The sequence below is a fragment of the Equus caballus genome, chromosome 22 (assembly GCF_041296265.1).
Source record: "Equus caballus isolate H_3958 breed thoroughbred chromosome 22, TB-T2T, whole genome shotgun sequence".
NCBI lineage: Eukaryota > Metazoa > Chordata > Mammalia > Perissodactyla > Equidae > Equus > Equus caballus.
The window spans coordinates 35,342,400-35,357,007 of record NC_091705.1 but is presented as its reverse complement, the minus strand read 5'-3'; the positions used below and the strand labels follow the sequence as shown (position 1 = coordinate 35,357,007).

Below are 14,608 nucleotides of genomic sequence, written 5' to 3'. Positions count from 1 at the left end.
CAGTGAACACAGTGCTACCCCTTCGCACTGCGAGTGGAAGTGAAGTTGATTTGAAGTGAATCACAGCTGAGCCACCTTTCCCGAGACAACCATTAGAGCTCTTCTCAGCCGTCAGTTTAACAGCTAGTTAGGGAAGGTGTGCCATGTAACATGCTCAAAAAATTCTCCCACACCCCAAATTACCCCAATTGTTCTTTCGTGATTATAAGGAAGGTTCTCATTTACTGAACACTGACTGGCAAGAGGTTTGTATGGAACAATTCTAAACATCAAAAGAAAGCCTATTAAGATGAAACCAAGAAAACAAATGCATGGGATACAGAAAAGAGAATGTAGGAGAGAAAATAAGGGAGTCTCCATGATGACAGGGATGGGAGATCCCAGAGTGACAACTGAGGACCAGAAATACAGGGCCATCAGCCCAGATTGGAGGGGCTCGGAGGGCTCCAGGGAATTCGTCTTCTGGAAGGGGAAATTAGTAGTGCATATGAATACATGGAGAGGAAACTTTGGCAACTGGTGAAGAGTTTGTGGTTGAATAGGCGCTATGTACGCAGAAAACCCAGCAAACGCAAGATGAGACAATTTTTCATTTCAGAGAAAATAAAAAAGTTGTGCCAGAAGGGAACAGTGGTGTAGTTTACCACATAGTTCAGCTGCGACAGTGTTCACATAGTCATAATAATGTAAACAATGGTGCTGATCTAAGCAAAATTATCATACAGGTTTAACTTCGGGGGCGGGGGCACTGGTGGTGGAAGGGTAAGCCTGTATTCTAGAGGGGTAGGGAGAAAAGAGGTAGAGGAAATCTCATTTTCAATCGTGGGAAGTCAACAGATTATATCTAAAACTGGAAAGTCAAGATGTGACATTACACGAATAGGACTCAGAGAGAGGAGATAGGTGCCAATACCACTCTGTGGGGGAGGGTAGTAAGCAACTGCTGTTTTTCACAAGAACCTTTGTAAAACGATGTGACTCTTTAATCCATCTGCATGCAGAACTTTGATAAAAATAAAAAATATGTAAGAAAGAGAGCCTGTTATCTCACATAGCTCATCATGAAGAAGTACAATCACCCAGGGAAAGCACTAAGTGTTGTTCTTCTTGCCATAGGGTGCCTTTATGCATGAGACTGTCTCTCTCTCTGAGCTGGAGGGCCTCTTCGGTTCCCCATCTTGCCCTGCACTTGCCACTTTCTTGATGATTATCACTGAGGATCCTCAGAGCTGGGTTATGGGGATGCTTCTCTATGAGAACATAAGGTCCTAAAGGGGGAGGGATGTGTCTATCTTGTTTATTGTTATAAAATTCACCCAATTTAGGGTGCAGTTCTATGAGTTTTGATCATGTAACCACCACCACAACCAAGATAGAGAACAGTTCCATCTCTCCTCAAAATTCTCCTGCACCCTTTGGAGTCAGTCCCTTCCTCTATTGTGCTCTTGGCAACCACTGATGTGTTTTCTGTCCCTATAGTTTTGCCTTTTGAGGGTGTCACATAAATGGAATCAAATAGTACGTAGCCTTTTGAGTCTGTTTTTCCTACCTGCTGAGGTTTCCCCTCCCCAGCTCTTTCTACACGGATCTTTTGAAGTTTTGTAAGGTTTGAATGCCCTCTCATACGGCCCCACAATTCCGTTGAGTCTGTGGAAATCAACTGGTACAGTGCTATGCCACTGAGACTTTGTAATTGTTTGTTAATGCAGCACTAAATATGAATATTAATCATATCATGATTATTTGCATGCTCAAATATGTATTTGGCTCCCTAACTAATCATGCATGCAAACTGAAATAAGACATCAATTTTCATACACCGGCTTGAGAAGGATTTTAAAGTCAGAAACACATTATTGATTAAGTTACAGGGAAACAGAGACCCATATACACTGCAGGTAAGAGGGTAACTTGGTCCATCTATTTGGCAGAGTTCCTCGGTTTTTTCTACAAGAACAACTTAGCCTTGCCTGAAGGAAAAACCTAGAAGCAATTTGAATTCTAGATCTATAGCTTAGACAAAAACCATGTCCATGAGTGTGAGGATTCATGCTGTGGGAGAGTCTCCACGCTCCCCACCCACTCCCAGCCACCAGGCGAGACTCTGTGAATCACAGACGCCAGGTATGCCGACAGAAGCGTGTGCTTTTATTTGTTCTCTGGTCAAAACACATTTTCCGTGCCCAGCCCTTTTCTGGGTGCCAGGAATACACAAAGGACCGGGCACAGAGGAAGCATCCGTGGCAGCACCAAGGCTTCAGCGGGGACTGCGGATACCTCAGGCTTGTGTGGGAAGTGGACTCCCTGGACACCAGGAATCCTCAGCTTCATCACACTGGCATCAATCTGTCTGCAGAAAGAACATTAGATCAGCATGTCTACCCATGGGGCAGCCACCTTATGTCCAGATTCTCCACCTCAAGTGGGACCCTGGCCAACAAGTTCCAAGGCCATTTGGGGCAGGAAAGATGGAGCGCGAGGTGGCAAAATTGAAGAATCACTGGTCTTGGGGTCAGTCCCAGCTGTTTACTGACTCAGTGTTGCGATCGGTAAAATCAGGACACTGGCTGGATGATTCTCGAGAGGCCCCCAACTCTGATGGTCCTGCTGGGCTTTATTGTGGACGCCCCCCAGGACCCAGAGGGGAAATCAGTAAAGAGCCCTCAACTCCCACAGTGCTTTATGGATGACTAAGCCCTGTGTAGGATGTGGTCCTGATGGATGTGATTGTGTCCATTTTACAGATGGGAAAACTGAGGTTCAGAGAGATACAGTCGTCCTTCACAGTCACACTGTGAGTTACAAGCAGTTTTCATTCCAACTCGAGTCTCCTGCACCCGGGACCACAGCTGCCTGCTCCTCCTCCACTCCATGGCGACCTTCCTTCTGGGGGCCTTGGAGGGGTCTGGGAGAAAGCACTGTCCCAGGGAACCCTGTGGGAGTCCTTGCCTGGGACAAGGGTGGTGTTAAATGCAGAGAGGCCTCACAAGGGCTCTGCCAGAGATAAGGAGGTGGGCACCCCCTCCCCATGGGTCTGGGGTACCAGGGTATTGAGACCAACTGGATCGAAGGACTTCCATCCGAGCTCAGACTTCCTCCTTACCTGCTGTGGGATAAACACATTTCCTCCTACACAGGACCTCGCAACACTTGAAAAAGCCCCTGCACTAGTTGTCGTTGACACGTTCATCTCTGTAGGAGGAGCTTCTGCAGCTGCTGGTGCCACCGGACATCTTCCAGCCTTCTCCTAGACAGAGCAGGGCTGCAGGTTATAGTCCGGAAGCTACTTCCTGAACCATTCAAAGCTGCTCTCTCTTCCAGGGCCCACACCAAAGATGTCTGAGACGGAAGCCTTGCCCCAGGTGACTGACTGCATTGAACATGGTGGATGCCATGCTCAGGTTCCTTCCACACCTTTCATTGTCTCTGTATGACCATGACCCGGATTATTGTTTTGCTGCTATGGGTTCACCCTGAGACTTCCTTCAGAGGCGTCTCCTTGCCCAGATGGAGAACCAGAAGTGTCTGGGAGTTTATGTCCCCTCCCTTCAGCTCTTGGACAATGGCTGACCAGTGTGGGAGTACAAAATCCCTGTTTTGTGCTCCAAAGATCCTTGTGGGACCAGGCTGAGGTGGGGACTTCCTCCCAAATGGCTTGGCTTCTTTTGCTCATCCCTTTGTCGCTCCTGGGAGCATTCGAGGCCTTGGCTCAAGTCTGTTTCTAGCAGAACCTCCACTAAGCTAGTAACTCTTTGAGGCTCCTTGCTGCAGGACTGGAAGTGGGGATGAGACTGACGGACAGGGAAGCCAGGCAGAGGTGGCAGGGCAGAGAACCCCTTCACATGGGTCTGGATGGAGTGGAAGATGCACGGGGGACGTTGATCTGAGCCTGGACCCCTCTTTAGGTTTCATGGGGACACATGTCCCCACACCTGCCCTCACAGCCCCCGAGGTCATCTTTGCACTAGCAGTTCTTTTCATGTTAGTGCAGGGGGAGAGTCTCCTGCCCTTGCCAGACTTGCCTGGACACTTCCAGGCTTCACCTCAACTGGACAAAGCGGATGAGCAGGTTGTAGGAAGCTCTGGATGTCACCCTCATGCTGTGAGACTCCAGCCCTGGCTCCGTGCTTTGCCACAGAAACCAACCCCTCCCACATCTCAGCTGTCAATGCACCTCCTGAAGGGGCATCTGATTCCTTCTCACCAGTGTCCCCTTAAGCAGTGCTTGTAGCTGGTGGCATGTGGCACTGAGGGACGGACTGACTGGGTCACCAACTGACCAACTCACCAACTGAAATGGACACCTAGCCCCTGATCCAGCAGGAACCACTCTTTCTGGGCAGGGCGTTCTCTCTGGAGTCTGAGATGTCAACAGAGTCCCTGCATGTGATGCAACGGAGGCCAGGGTGGTGTCTCTTCTCCCTGGGCACTGCCTGTCATACGGCATCATGGGGCTGAATCAGCTAGCACGAGAGAGTGGGTTTGAGGGGAAAGAATCCAGCTTTCTCATCCTTCTCATCTGCTGTGAGATGGGGCCACGTTCCCCAACTCAGTAAAGAGCCACGTTCTCAGGAGGTGAAAGGTAGAGAGGCTGTAGGGGAGCAGCCATGCCCAGGGGCCTCAAGGGGAGAGTAGTCAGGGTGCCTCATCATCCCATCAGGAAAAAGTCACTGGCTCAGGACGGCACGTGTAGGGCTCATGAACAGATACTTCTGTCTCAGGGAAAGACAAAGACACCCAGAAACAAAGAGTGACAGAAATGAGGGAGAGCAATTAAAGACAAACAGATGGAACCATCGCTATGAAGACTGAGAGACAGGCAGTCAGAGAAGAGAGAGTAAGGGACACACAGAGAGAAAGAGACAAAGAATATGAATCCGATTAAAAGGAATCCAACACATAGACAGAAATAAAGAAAGAGGTGAAGAGTAAGACAGTGAAGGAAGTATAAAGAATAAGAGGAAGGGAGAGGGAGAATAAGAGAGAGATGGAAGGATACAGAGCCATTTAGGCAGAGGAGAAGTTCTGGGGGCCAGACAGATTCCAGACGAAGCACTCACAAAGAACTCAGATCCTGTTGGCCAAACACCCAGCCTCCCCTACTCCCAAAGCCTGGGTTGCCCACTGGAAGGGAAGCTCTGAGCTGGGGCTCTGGGACAGAGGACTGGGATACCCCTGTGCTGGGAAGGAACCCCCTACATCCCTGACTGTGGGTGGAGCTTGAATCCAGTGACTAAAAGTCACCAGGGAGAATACCACCACCTTCCACAGCCCAGAACCAGGACATCAAAGTTCCAAGATGAGAAGGACCATAATGAAGAGGAAGTCACAGGACTTCATGGTCTCTGGAGTCTATGTGACTCTGAGGGCCATTGCCAGGCCTTGGCACTTAGACTTTCACTGGAGGGTGTGGCCCCACTGAAAATGTCTCGGCTCCTCCTAACTGCCCTGGCATACGTGGGAGACTAAGGTAGGCACCCATAGGCCCGAAATTATCTTCTGCCCCAATCAACAGCCTGAGGCCTATCAGAGCAGAACCTATAGGTCTGCTTACTCCTTATAGACATTCAAATACTGTTCTAAATACCTTTGCCAGATAAAACACGGACACTCAGTTAGATTTGAATTTCAGATAAACCACCAAGTAACTTTATAGTATAAGTATGTCCCAAATGCTAAAAAAAAAAATTATTCATTTTTTATCTAAACACAGTTTCTCTGATTAACTGAAATTCAAATTTCACTGGTCATCCTCTATTTTTATTCGCTAAATATGGCAAAGCCCCAAAACCATTCTTCTTAAGTTCCTGATTCCCCCAATTCTGAGCATTCCTGTGATTCTATGGGGCATATTGGTTTGTTTTTCATCAGTGTATCTCATTCATTAGGTTTGATTTTCTCCCCTTGGTGAGTTATTTACCATTCCTGTCCGTCTTCATGCATTGTGGCTAATGGATGCAGGTATTATTGAAGGCCTACCTGCCAGCCAGACAGGACCAGCAGCATCATTTGTGGGACCCAGTGCAAGGCAACCTTGTTCAAAAATCATTAAAGATTTCAAGATGGCGACTGCAGAGCGTTAGACCTGGTGACTGCACAGGATCCTGGGCCCACGAAGCTGGCGCACCTTCTTGAAAATCCCAGTGCTGCAACTAACCATCTCTGTGACTCTGGAAAAATCACTTAGCCTTTCTGAGGCATAGTCTCCTCCTGTCTGCAAAGAGGATTTAACTTCTTCACTCAAAGAGGGTGGTGAGGAATTCAGACAGGAAAAAACACAAGGATGGGCACTAGGAAGACGTCAGTAAACAGTAGCCATTATTTTTATTACAGCAGGGGCTCTGCGCACGGTGGCCCATTGAGTGCTGCTGTGCTGTCTTCAGAGCCTCAGGCCACTGCTTCTACACTGATACTGTTCCGTGCCATTCCCCTCCTGCCCCATCATGGTTCTGCTTCTCTCTGCTCTGATGCAGCACACGCCCTCCTTGCTTTGGCTGAAAGTCCCTTCCTTACGCCAGGCCCACCAACACTCTTGTGTCACCAACTTGTGGCTGTCCCTAGGGTCACTTGACCTTGTCGAGGTATTGCCATTTTTTTCATGCTATTTAAAAACGCCATTTTTTAAAAAAGGCAATTATGTCTGTTCAGAGATAGGAGAGGTACAGAATCCTCTTCCTTCAGGTCAAGATCCTGGTCGACATGGAGGCTCCAGGGAAGAAACCTGAGAACAGTGATAGAGAGAGATTTGGAGAGAGTTCGAACAACAGAGGTCATAAATAAAATTCTTACCCATCATCAAGGCCGACAGATGCCACTCCAAGACCTCCTCCTACCCAGGAGAAACTGCACAACTGAATTCCCATCCACCCAGGTTTCCTCAGCCAGGTTCTTCCTGGTTTGAATTTTGGAAGTTTTGACAAGGCTTAATTCCCTCCCAGGCACTCCCACAATTTGGAAGGGGCTGCTGAGATTTGCTCTTTTTTCTGCTGAAACCAGCTCCCTGGGGAGTAGACCCAGAAGGTGGGAATGTGGCGTGTGGGGATGGGAGCAGAAAATATGAACATCTGGGGTAGAGGTTAGGGGAGCAGATGGACAATGGGAGGGCTCGGCCTGCTCCCCAACCATAACCCTCCATCACAGCGATTTGTGAAGGTGCCAGCAATAACGTTGCAGGATTATAACCTGCGGAAAAATCTAAATGAGAAAATAAAAGTGATGCCAAGCAAGGGCTTGACCTGCTCTCCGCAAGACAAAAGCCAATCTGTCAAGAGGCAAGGCGGTGGAGAGAGAAAATTTCACTTAAGCAATGAGCTAGCTAACTGAAAGATGGTGGACTATGCTAAAAAACCATCTGCGAGGGGAACTGATTTGGAAATGAGTTATATAAGGCCAACGGGGTCGGGGAGGGGACTCAGGAGTGCCAGGTATTGGATGACCGCAGACCGCCGGGCGCCTCTCTGTAGACAAAAGTTTTGGATCTGCTGAATGTGACATTCCTGAGGAATCTAAGAAAACATAGTTGTTTTCTTCTGAGGGAGAGAAGCAAGAGTTTGGGCAGAGGCCTGAAATCTTCTGCTAACAAGTCATTCTCTCTACTGGTTGCTGACTGGTTACTCATTAGCTTGCCTACGTGCAGGTCTAAGCGTTTCTCCAAAGCGCACGGCGAGAATAAGCAGAGGGTGGGGGGTGGTTTAGACATAAAGTCTCTCATGCTAACTCGGTCTCAAAAGTTGCCAGCTGTTTCCCTACAAACAGATACTCGATATTAATATTCTGACGTATTTACCCCCAGTTCTTGTTCTGTGTGTTATTTACAAAATTGGAACTATACTGTCTAAAGTAGCTTCAATTACTTTCTATTTTCCTTAATGTAGCAATGCAGGTACCGGCTTTAAGATTAAAACAGTATTTTTATTAAAAAAGAAAAAAAAAACAGTAGGGGGCCAGCCCTGTGGCGTAGTGGTTAAGTTCACACACTCCATTTGGGTGGCCTGGGGTTCATGGGTTCAGATTCTGGCAGTGGACCTACACACCACTTTTTAAGCCATGTGGTGGCGGCATCCCACATACAAAGTGGAGGAAGATGGGCACAGATGTTAGCTTAGCGACAACCATCCTCAAGCAAAAAGAAGAGGATTGGCAATAGATGTTAGCTCAGGGCCAATCTTCCTCACCAAAAAACCAAAAAACCAGCAGTACATTTAGGCCTACCTCCTGAGTGTGCCAACCCACCAACCCCACCCCTCTGCCTTTCTGGCTCCCCACAAGTAACAGCTTTCAACTCTTTTTGCTATTTTTTTCTGGCATTTACTTTCACGTTTTATCATCATATGTATATACTGCCAACTTTTACTTCTTCAAATTTAGACATCATCTGCCCATTTCCTGTTACTGGTAAGGATTTTGACTTTTTTATAGACTTCTATACCCTCCCAATATAAATATATCACAATTTTGGTAAAATTCATTTTCAAGGAAAACATTATTACAACTCAGTAAAATTGTCACTGCGGAATCAAGCTATATACCATGACTGCATTTCATTCTTCATATGATTTTTATTTTTTCCTCCAATTTTTGTTGAATTGCCTCATTATTTCATTTTTCTTCCCTTTTAAAGAAAAAACACTCTAGCTAAGGCCTCCATAACTCTCCAACAGCTCTGTGAATTCCTCTGTACCACATTTTTATGTGGCCCACACTGTTAGTCTACTGTATTTGTTTCCTATCACTGCAGTAACAAATTGGCACAAATTTATTGGCTTAAAATGGCACAAATTTATTCTCTTACAGTTCTGCAGTCCAGAAGTCCAAAATGAGTTTCACTGGGCAGGAATCAACACGTCGGCAGGTCCGTGCTCTTTCTGGACGTTCTAGGGGAGAACCCATTTCCTCGGCTTTTCCACCCTCCACAGGCTATTGTCATTCCTTGGCTCATGGCCGCACGTCACATTGATTTTTCTCCCCAACTTCAGTTGCCACATCTCTTACTTCCTCTTCTTTTGTCAAATCTCCCTCTGCCTCCCTCTTATAAGGATACAATTGACTACATTTAGGGTCCATCCAGATAATACAGGATAATCTCCCCCTATGGATATCGTTCCTTTGATCACATGTTCAAAGTTCCTTTTGCCACATAAGGGAACATTCATAGGGTCAGGGGATTAGGATGCGAACACCTGTAGGCACCATTATTCAGCCCTCAGTCACGTCCATTTTGTGTTCTGTGAGACAGCCCTCCTGGAGGGCTCCCGTCCAGACTGGTGCTTCTCTAGACCTGCTACACAACCAGCATTAGGGGATTTTTTTGGCCATGCTTCTGGCAATTATTATCTTGGCTCCTTTCTTGTATCATTCCTGGATTTCAAGTTTCTCTTTTTCTTTGTTACATCCTCCATTTTAATGGCATATATTTTTCAGTAGATTTCTGAGGAATGGTGCATTGGAAATAACTATTTTGAGACTTGGTCTTTCCGAAAGCATTTATATTTTACCTTCACACTTGGTTGATATTTTGGCTTAGAATACAAATATGAGTTATAAATAATTTTACTTAAAATTTTGATAGTATTGCTTTTATTTTAATTTCCAATGTTTGTACTGAGAAATCAAATGCCACTCTGATTCCTCATTCTTCAGATGTGAGTGATTCCCTCTCCCTCATCTATCTATGTATCTCATAGCTTACGGAATCTTCTCTTTATCCCTGATGTTCTGACATTTCACAATGATTAGCTTTGATGTCTTTTTTTACATTCGCGAGCTGAGTACTCGCTAGGCATTTCAATTCTGGGATATTTTACTGCATTATTTCTTGAATAATTCCACCTCCACCATTTTGTTGGTTCCCTTTCCAAAACTTTTATTAGCCAGGTGTTGCTTTTATTGATTGATTCTCTAAGTTTCTTATTTTTTCCATCTTATTTCTACCTCGTTAACTGGTGATTCTAGTCATGAAATGATCTCCTCATATTTATTTTCCCATTCTTTTTAAGAATTTTTAATTTCATCTATTTTTCTTGTTCATTGACTATCCTTTTAAAAAACTGTCACCTTGTCTTATTTCATGTTGCAGCAGCATCTTGTCTCCTCGGTTCCCTGCATGATCTCTGTTTCCTCTGAGTCCTTTTTTTCCCAAAATGTTTTCATCTCTTTTGTGTTAGAAGTTTTGTCGATTGTATGGTGAACTTCAGCATCTGCCCTACTTAACAGCATGCACCCAAAATTTTTTATTTTATTTTATTTTATTGAGGTGATATTGGCTTATAAGATTGTGTAAATTTCAGGTGTACGTTATTATATTTCAGTTTCTGTATAGACTGCATCGTGCTCAGCACCAATAGTCTAGTTTTTATCTGTCACCATGCATATGTGCCCCTTTATCCCTTTTGCCCTCCCTCCACCCCCTTCTCCTCTGATAACCACTAATCTGTTCTCCTTATCTATGTGTTTATCTTCCGCATATGAGCGAAATCATATGGTATTTGTCTTTCTCTGTCTGACTTACTTTGCTTAGCATGTTACCCTCAAGGTCCATCTATCTTGTTGCAAATGGCACGATTTTGTCTTCTTTTAGGGCTGAGTAGTATTCCATTGTGTGTGTGTGTGTATATATATATACATATATATGTACATATACCACATCTTCTTTACCCAGGCATCTGTTGATGGACACTTGGGTTGCTTCCACATCTTGGCCCTTGTGAATAATCCTGTGATGTACATACGGATGCATAAATCTCTTTGAATCATTGATTTCATGTTCTTTGGATAAAAACCCAGTAGTGGGATAGCTGGGTCATATGGTGTTTCTATTTTTAATTTTTTGAGAAATCTCCACGCTGTTTTCCATAGTGGCTGCACCAGTTTGCATTCCCACCAGCAGTATATGAGAGTTCCCTTTTCTCCACATCCTCTCCAACACTTGTTATTTCTTGTCTTGTTAATTACAGCCATTCTGATTGGTGTGAGGTGATATCTCATTGTAGTTTTGATTTGCATTTCCCTAGTAATTAGTAATGCTGAGCATCTTTTCATGTGCCTGCCGGCCTTCTGTATATCTTCTTTGGAAAAATGTCTGTTCATATCCTCTGCCCATTTTTTGATCAGGTTGTTCATTTTCTTGTTGTTGAGTTGTATGAGTTCTTTACATATTTTGGAAATTAACCCGTTGTCAGATATATGATTTGGAAGCATGCACCAGAATTTAAAGGGAAGCTTTGTGTGCTTGGCAGGGCTCATCAGATGGTAAGCTTCACTATAGGAAAACTGGATTATAAGTCAGTTTTTAAAATTTAGGATCTCCTCTTGTCTCCTGCAGGGTTGTTAGAGGCATAGCAATGATAGCAAGGGTCAGGGAAGGTGACAGCCTAGAGCATCAACTGCCCCTTATGCAGACAATCAAACGAATCCAATTTGACTCCGCACCTGAAACTAACCTGACTCAGTTCTAAATTCCCTTAATTCCTGGGTCTTTTCAGATTCTGTAGGAAGAAGTAGCTTGCTTCCCCTTGGTGTCTCCCTCTATAGATAGTGAGGTTTGATCCTCCTATTGGTGAAGTGGATTCCTATTCTTCTATCCACATTCAATTTTTTAAACTTCAGGTGCCAAGAATTGAATTCATCATAATCCCTAGTTTGTGACTCACTCTCATCACAGGTTCCATGTATGCTCAAACATAAAAATAACCCACAGAGTGAAGCCATGATCAATACAACATAATATACACAGCAAATGCAATATAAATAATATAACAGAGCCAAGATCAAATATATTTGTCACAACAATAAATGTAAATGGATCAAGCTCATCTATTAGAAACACATTTTTAGACTGGCTCACAAAACAAAACCTAACTCCATAGTGTATAAAAGAGACATTATCTTTTAAAAAGTTATTTAGAAAGCCTACAAATAAAGGGACAGATAAAGACAGAACAAATGGATGCAAACAATAAAAAAGCAGACACTGTGACCTAAACGTCAGGGTAGAATTTAGGAATAAAAATTAGCTGACATAAAGAAGGATAATTTATGATGCTCACAGTTAACAATTAACAAAGAAGATATATCAGTTACTAATATCCATGCAAGAAATAGCACAATCACCTTAACAAAACAGAAACCATCAAAAATGTAAGTAGAAACATTCTGAAAATAGAAACTCAAAAACACGCTCACACGAAGACAGTAAAGATGTAGAAGATCAAAGAAGACGATTCATAAGGTAATTTTATAGATGTGCATTGAATTTTGAACACCGATAACAGAAAGTATATCTGCTTCTCAAGTACACAGGGAATGTTAATAAATAATTACCATATACTAGGTCACGAAGAAATTCTCAATAAGTTTCATGAGGTAGAAACAATACAGACAGTATTCTCTAGTAGCAATGCAATGTAAGGATAAATAATTTTTAAAAATTTCCTCCTAGAAATTTAGAAACTCTTGGTAAAACAACTGTTGGATCAAAGAAGAAAAACAAATTAAAATTGCAGAATTTCTAAAAACTATTGATAATGAAAATGCTACATATTAGAATCTAAGTGATATGAGTTAAGCAGTAATCAGAAGGAAATTCATAGTTTTAAATATGAGTAGCAAAAAAATTGAAAGTGCAAATAAATGAATTAAACATCCAGCTCAAAAGCTTAAAAGAAACACAAAAGAAAACCAAAGTGAAACAAAAAAAAAATTAATACAGATAAAAGCAGAAAATAATATGTTTAAAACTCCAAAAATATAGTAGAAGTAATAAATAAAATGCTGTCTTCAGAAAAAAACCCATAAAAATAAATAAATGGCTAGCTAATGTGATCAATAAAAAAGTAAGAAAACAGAAACACACAAAATAAGAAATGATAAGGGACAATAATGATCAAACAGGAAAAATGTCTAAAATCATGAGAAATTTATTTGCACAGAATTATGCAGATAGATATAAAATTTTAGATGAAATAAATATCCTATAAAAATGTCATTTACCCAATTTTACCCCAATAGACATAGGAATGTGAAAACAGACCAATTTTTATAGAAGAAATAGAGATCGTTGAAAACTATTCCATATGGTTCTACAAGCCTTCAAAGACACTTAATTCCAACACTACTTAAATGACTCCTAAGTATAGAAAAAATAACTTTCCCAGTTCTTTTTATGAAGTAAGTATAACACTGACACCCAAAATTGGTAAAAATTACGTAAAAAGAGAAAAGTACAAATCAATTTCACTAATGAATATTAGTTCAAAAATCCAAAATAAACATTAGTAGACAGAATGCAATAGCACATTAAAAAATAATGCATCATGACCAAATGAGGTTTTTTTCCAGGAATATAAGATGGTTAAATATTAGGACATCCTTAATATAATTTATTATATAAATATATCTAAGAGAAAAAAAGATAGGATTCATTCTCATAGATGCTAAAAAAAAAACCTTCGAAAAAGTAAACACTCACTTATTAGTTTTTAGGTAAACTAAAAAGTTGACCAATACCTTCTTACTGGAGAAACACAAAGGCTTTCCATCAAGGTTAAGAAGAAGGTGAGGATGTCCACTAACTTCACTACTATTCATATTGTATTGGAAGAATTGGCCAATGTCTTGAACAGGATTTTAACAATTAGGCACATAAAAATTAGAAATAAAGAAATAAAGTTATCACTGCAGATAACATGATAGTGTATCAACGAAAGCCAAAAGATTCCATGCAAAATCTAATATAAACAATGAAATCAATAAATAACTGAGAATTCTACATTAGCTTTCAAAAATCATTGATGTCCTTACGTATAGACAAGAAGTTAGAAGATTTACTGCACAAGAGCATCCCGTTTACAATGCAACAAAATCTTTAAACACTAGAAATAAACATCACACAAAATTATCAAAATTTTAAAACATTTCTGAAAGACTCAAAAGTTAACTTTTGAGACTCAATACTTAAGTGGGAAGACATCCCTTGTCTTTGGATGGAATGATTATAGCATAATAAAAATGTCAAATTTCTTCAAATTAATTTAACATGATCTCAATAAAAGTACCAATAATTTTTTTCCTCAGGGCTTAGAGAATTGCTTTTAAACTTCATATGAAAAGTAAACAAGAAGAATAGCTGGGAAACCCCTAAAAAAAGAAAAACATCAAAAAGGACTAGCCTTACCATATGTTAAAATATACTCTAGTGGGCATATAGTTAAAGCAGTGTGTGAATAGACAGACAATAGACATGATAATAGACAGTATATATGATAGACAGACAAATTAAAGCAACAAAATGGAAAGTTCAAAAATAGACTCAACTACTAATGGAAAAATAATGTATGATAAATGTGGCATTTCAAGTCAATGGGGAAATACATACTTTGTAATATATGATATTAGGAAAGCCATAATAATCTTTAATGCATGGCAAAAAAAAAAAAAGAAGCTTTTTAAAGTCAAAATTGAAAAACGGGGGAAAATATTCTCAGCTAACATCATAGAAAAAGAAGCTAATCTCTCTGATATATAAAGAGCCTTTTAAAATCAAGAACAGGGGGCTGGCCCCGTGGCCGGGTGGTTAAAAGTTTGGTGCATTTTGTTTCAGCGGCCTAGGTTC

At 41.9% G+C, this 14,608-nt stretch overlaps 1 long non-coding RNA gene across 1 annotated transcript; it reads right to left on the bottom strand.

The window, feature by feature from the left end:
- Window positions 1-2,127: 2,127 nt before the first annotated feature.
- On the bottom strand, window positions 2,128-7,439 carry LOC111769909 (uncharacterized). The gene is made up of 3 exons (XR_002802741.2): window positions 6,790-7,439; window positions 3,104-3,247; window positions 2,128-2,350 (listed from the first exon to the last, which is right to left on the bottom strand). It is a non-coding gene; the product is annotated as an uncharacterized lncRNA (long non-coding RNA).
- Window positions 7,440-14,608: the final 7,169 nt, after the last annotated feature.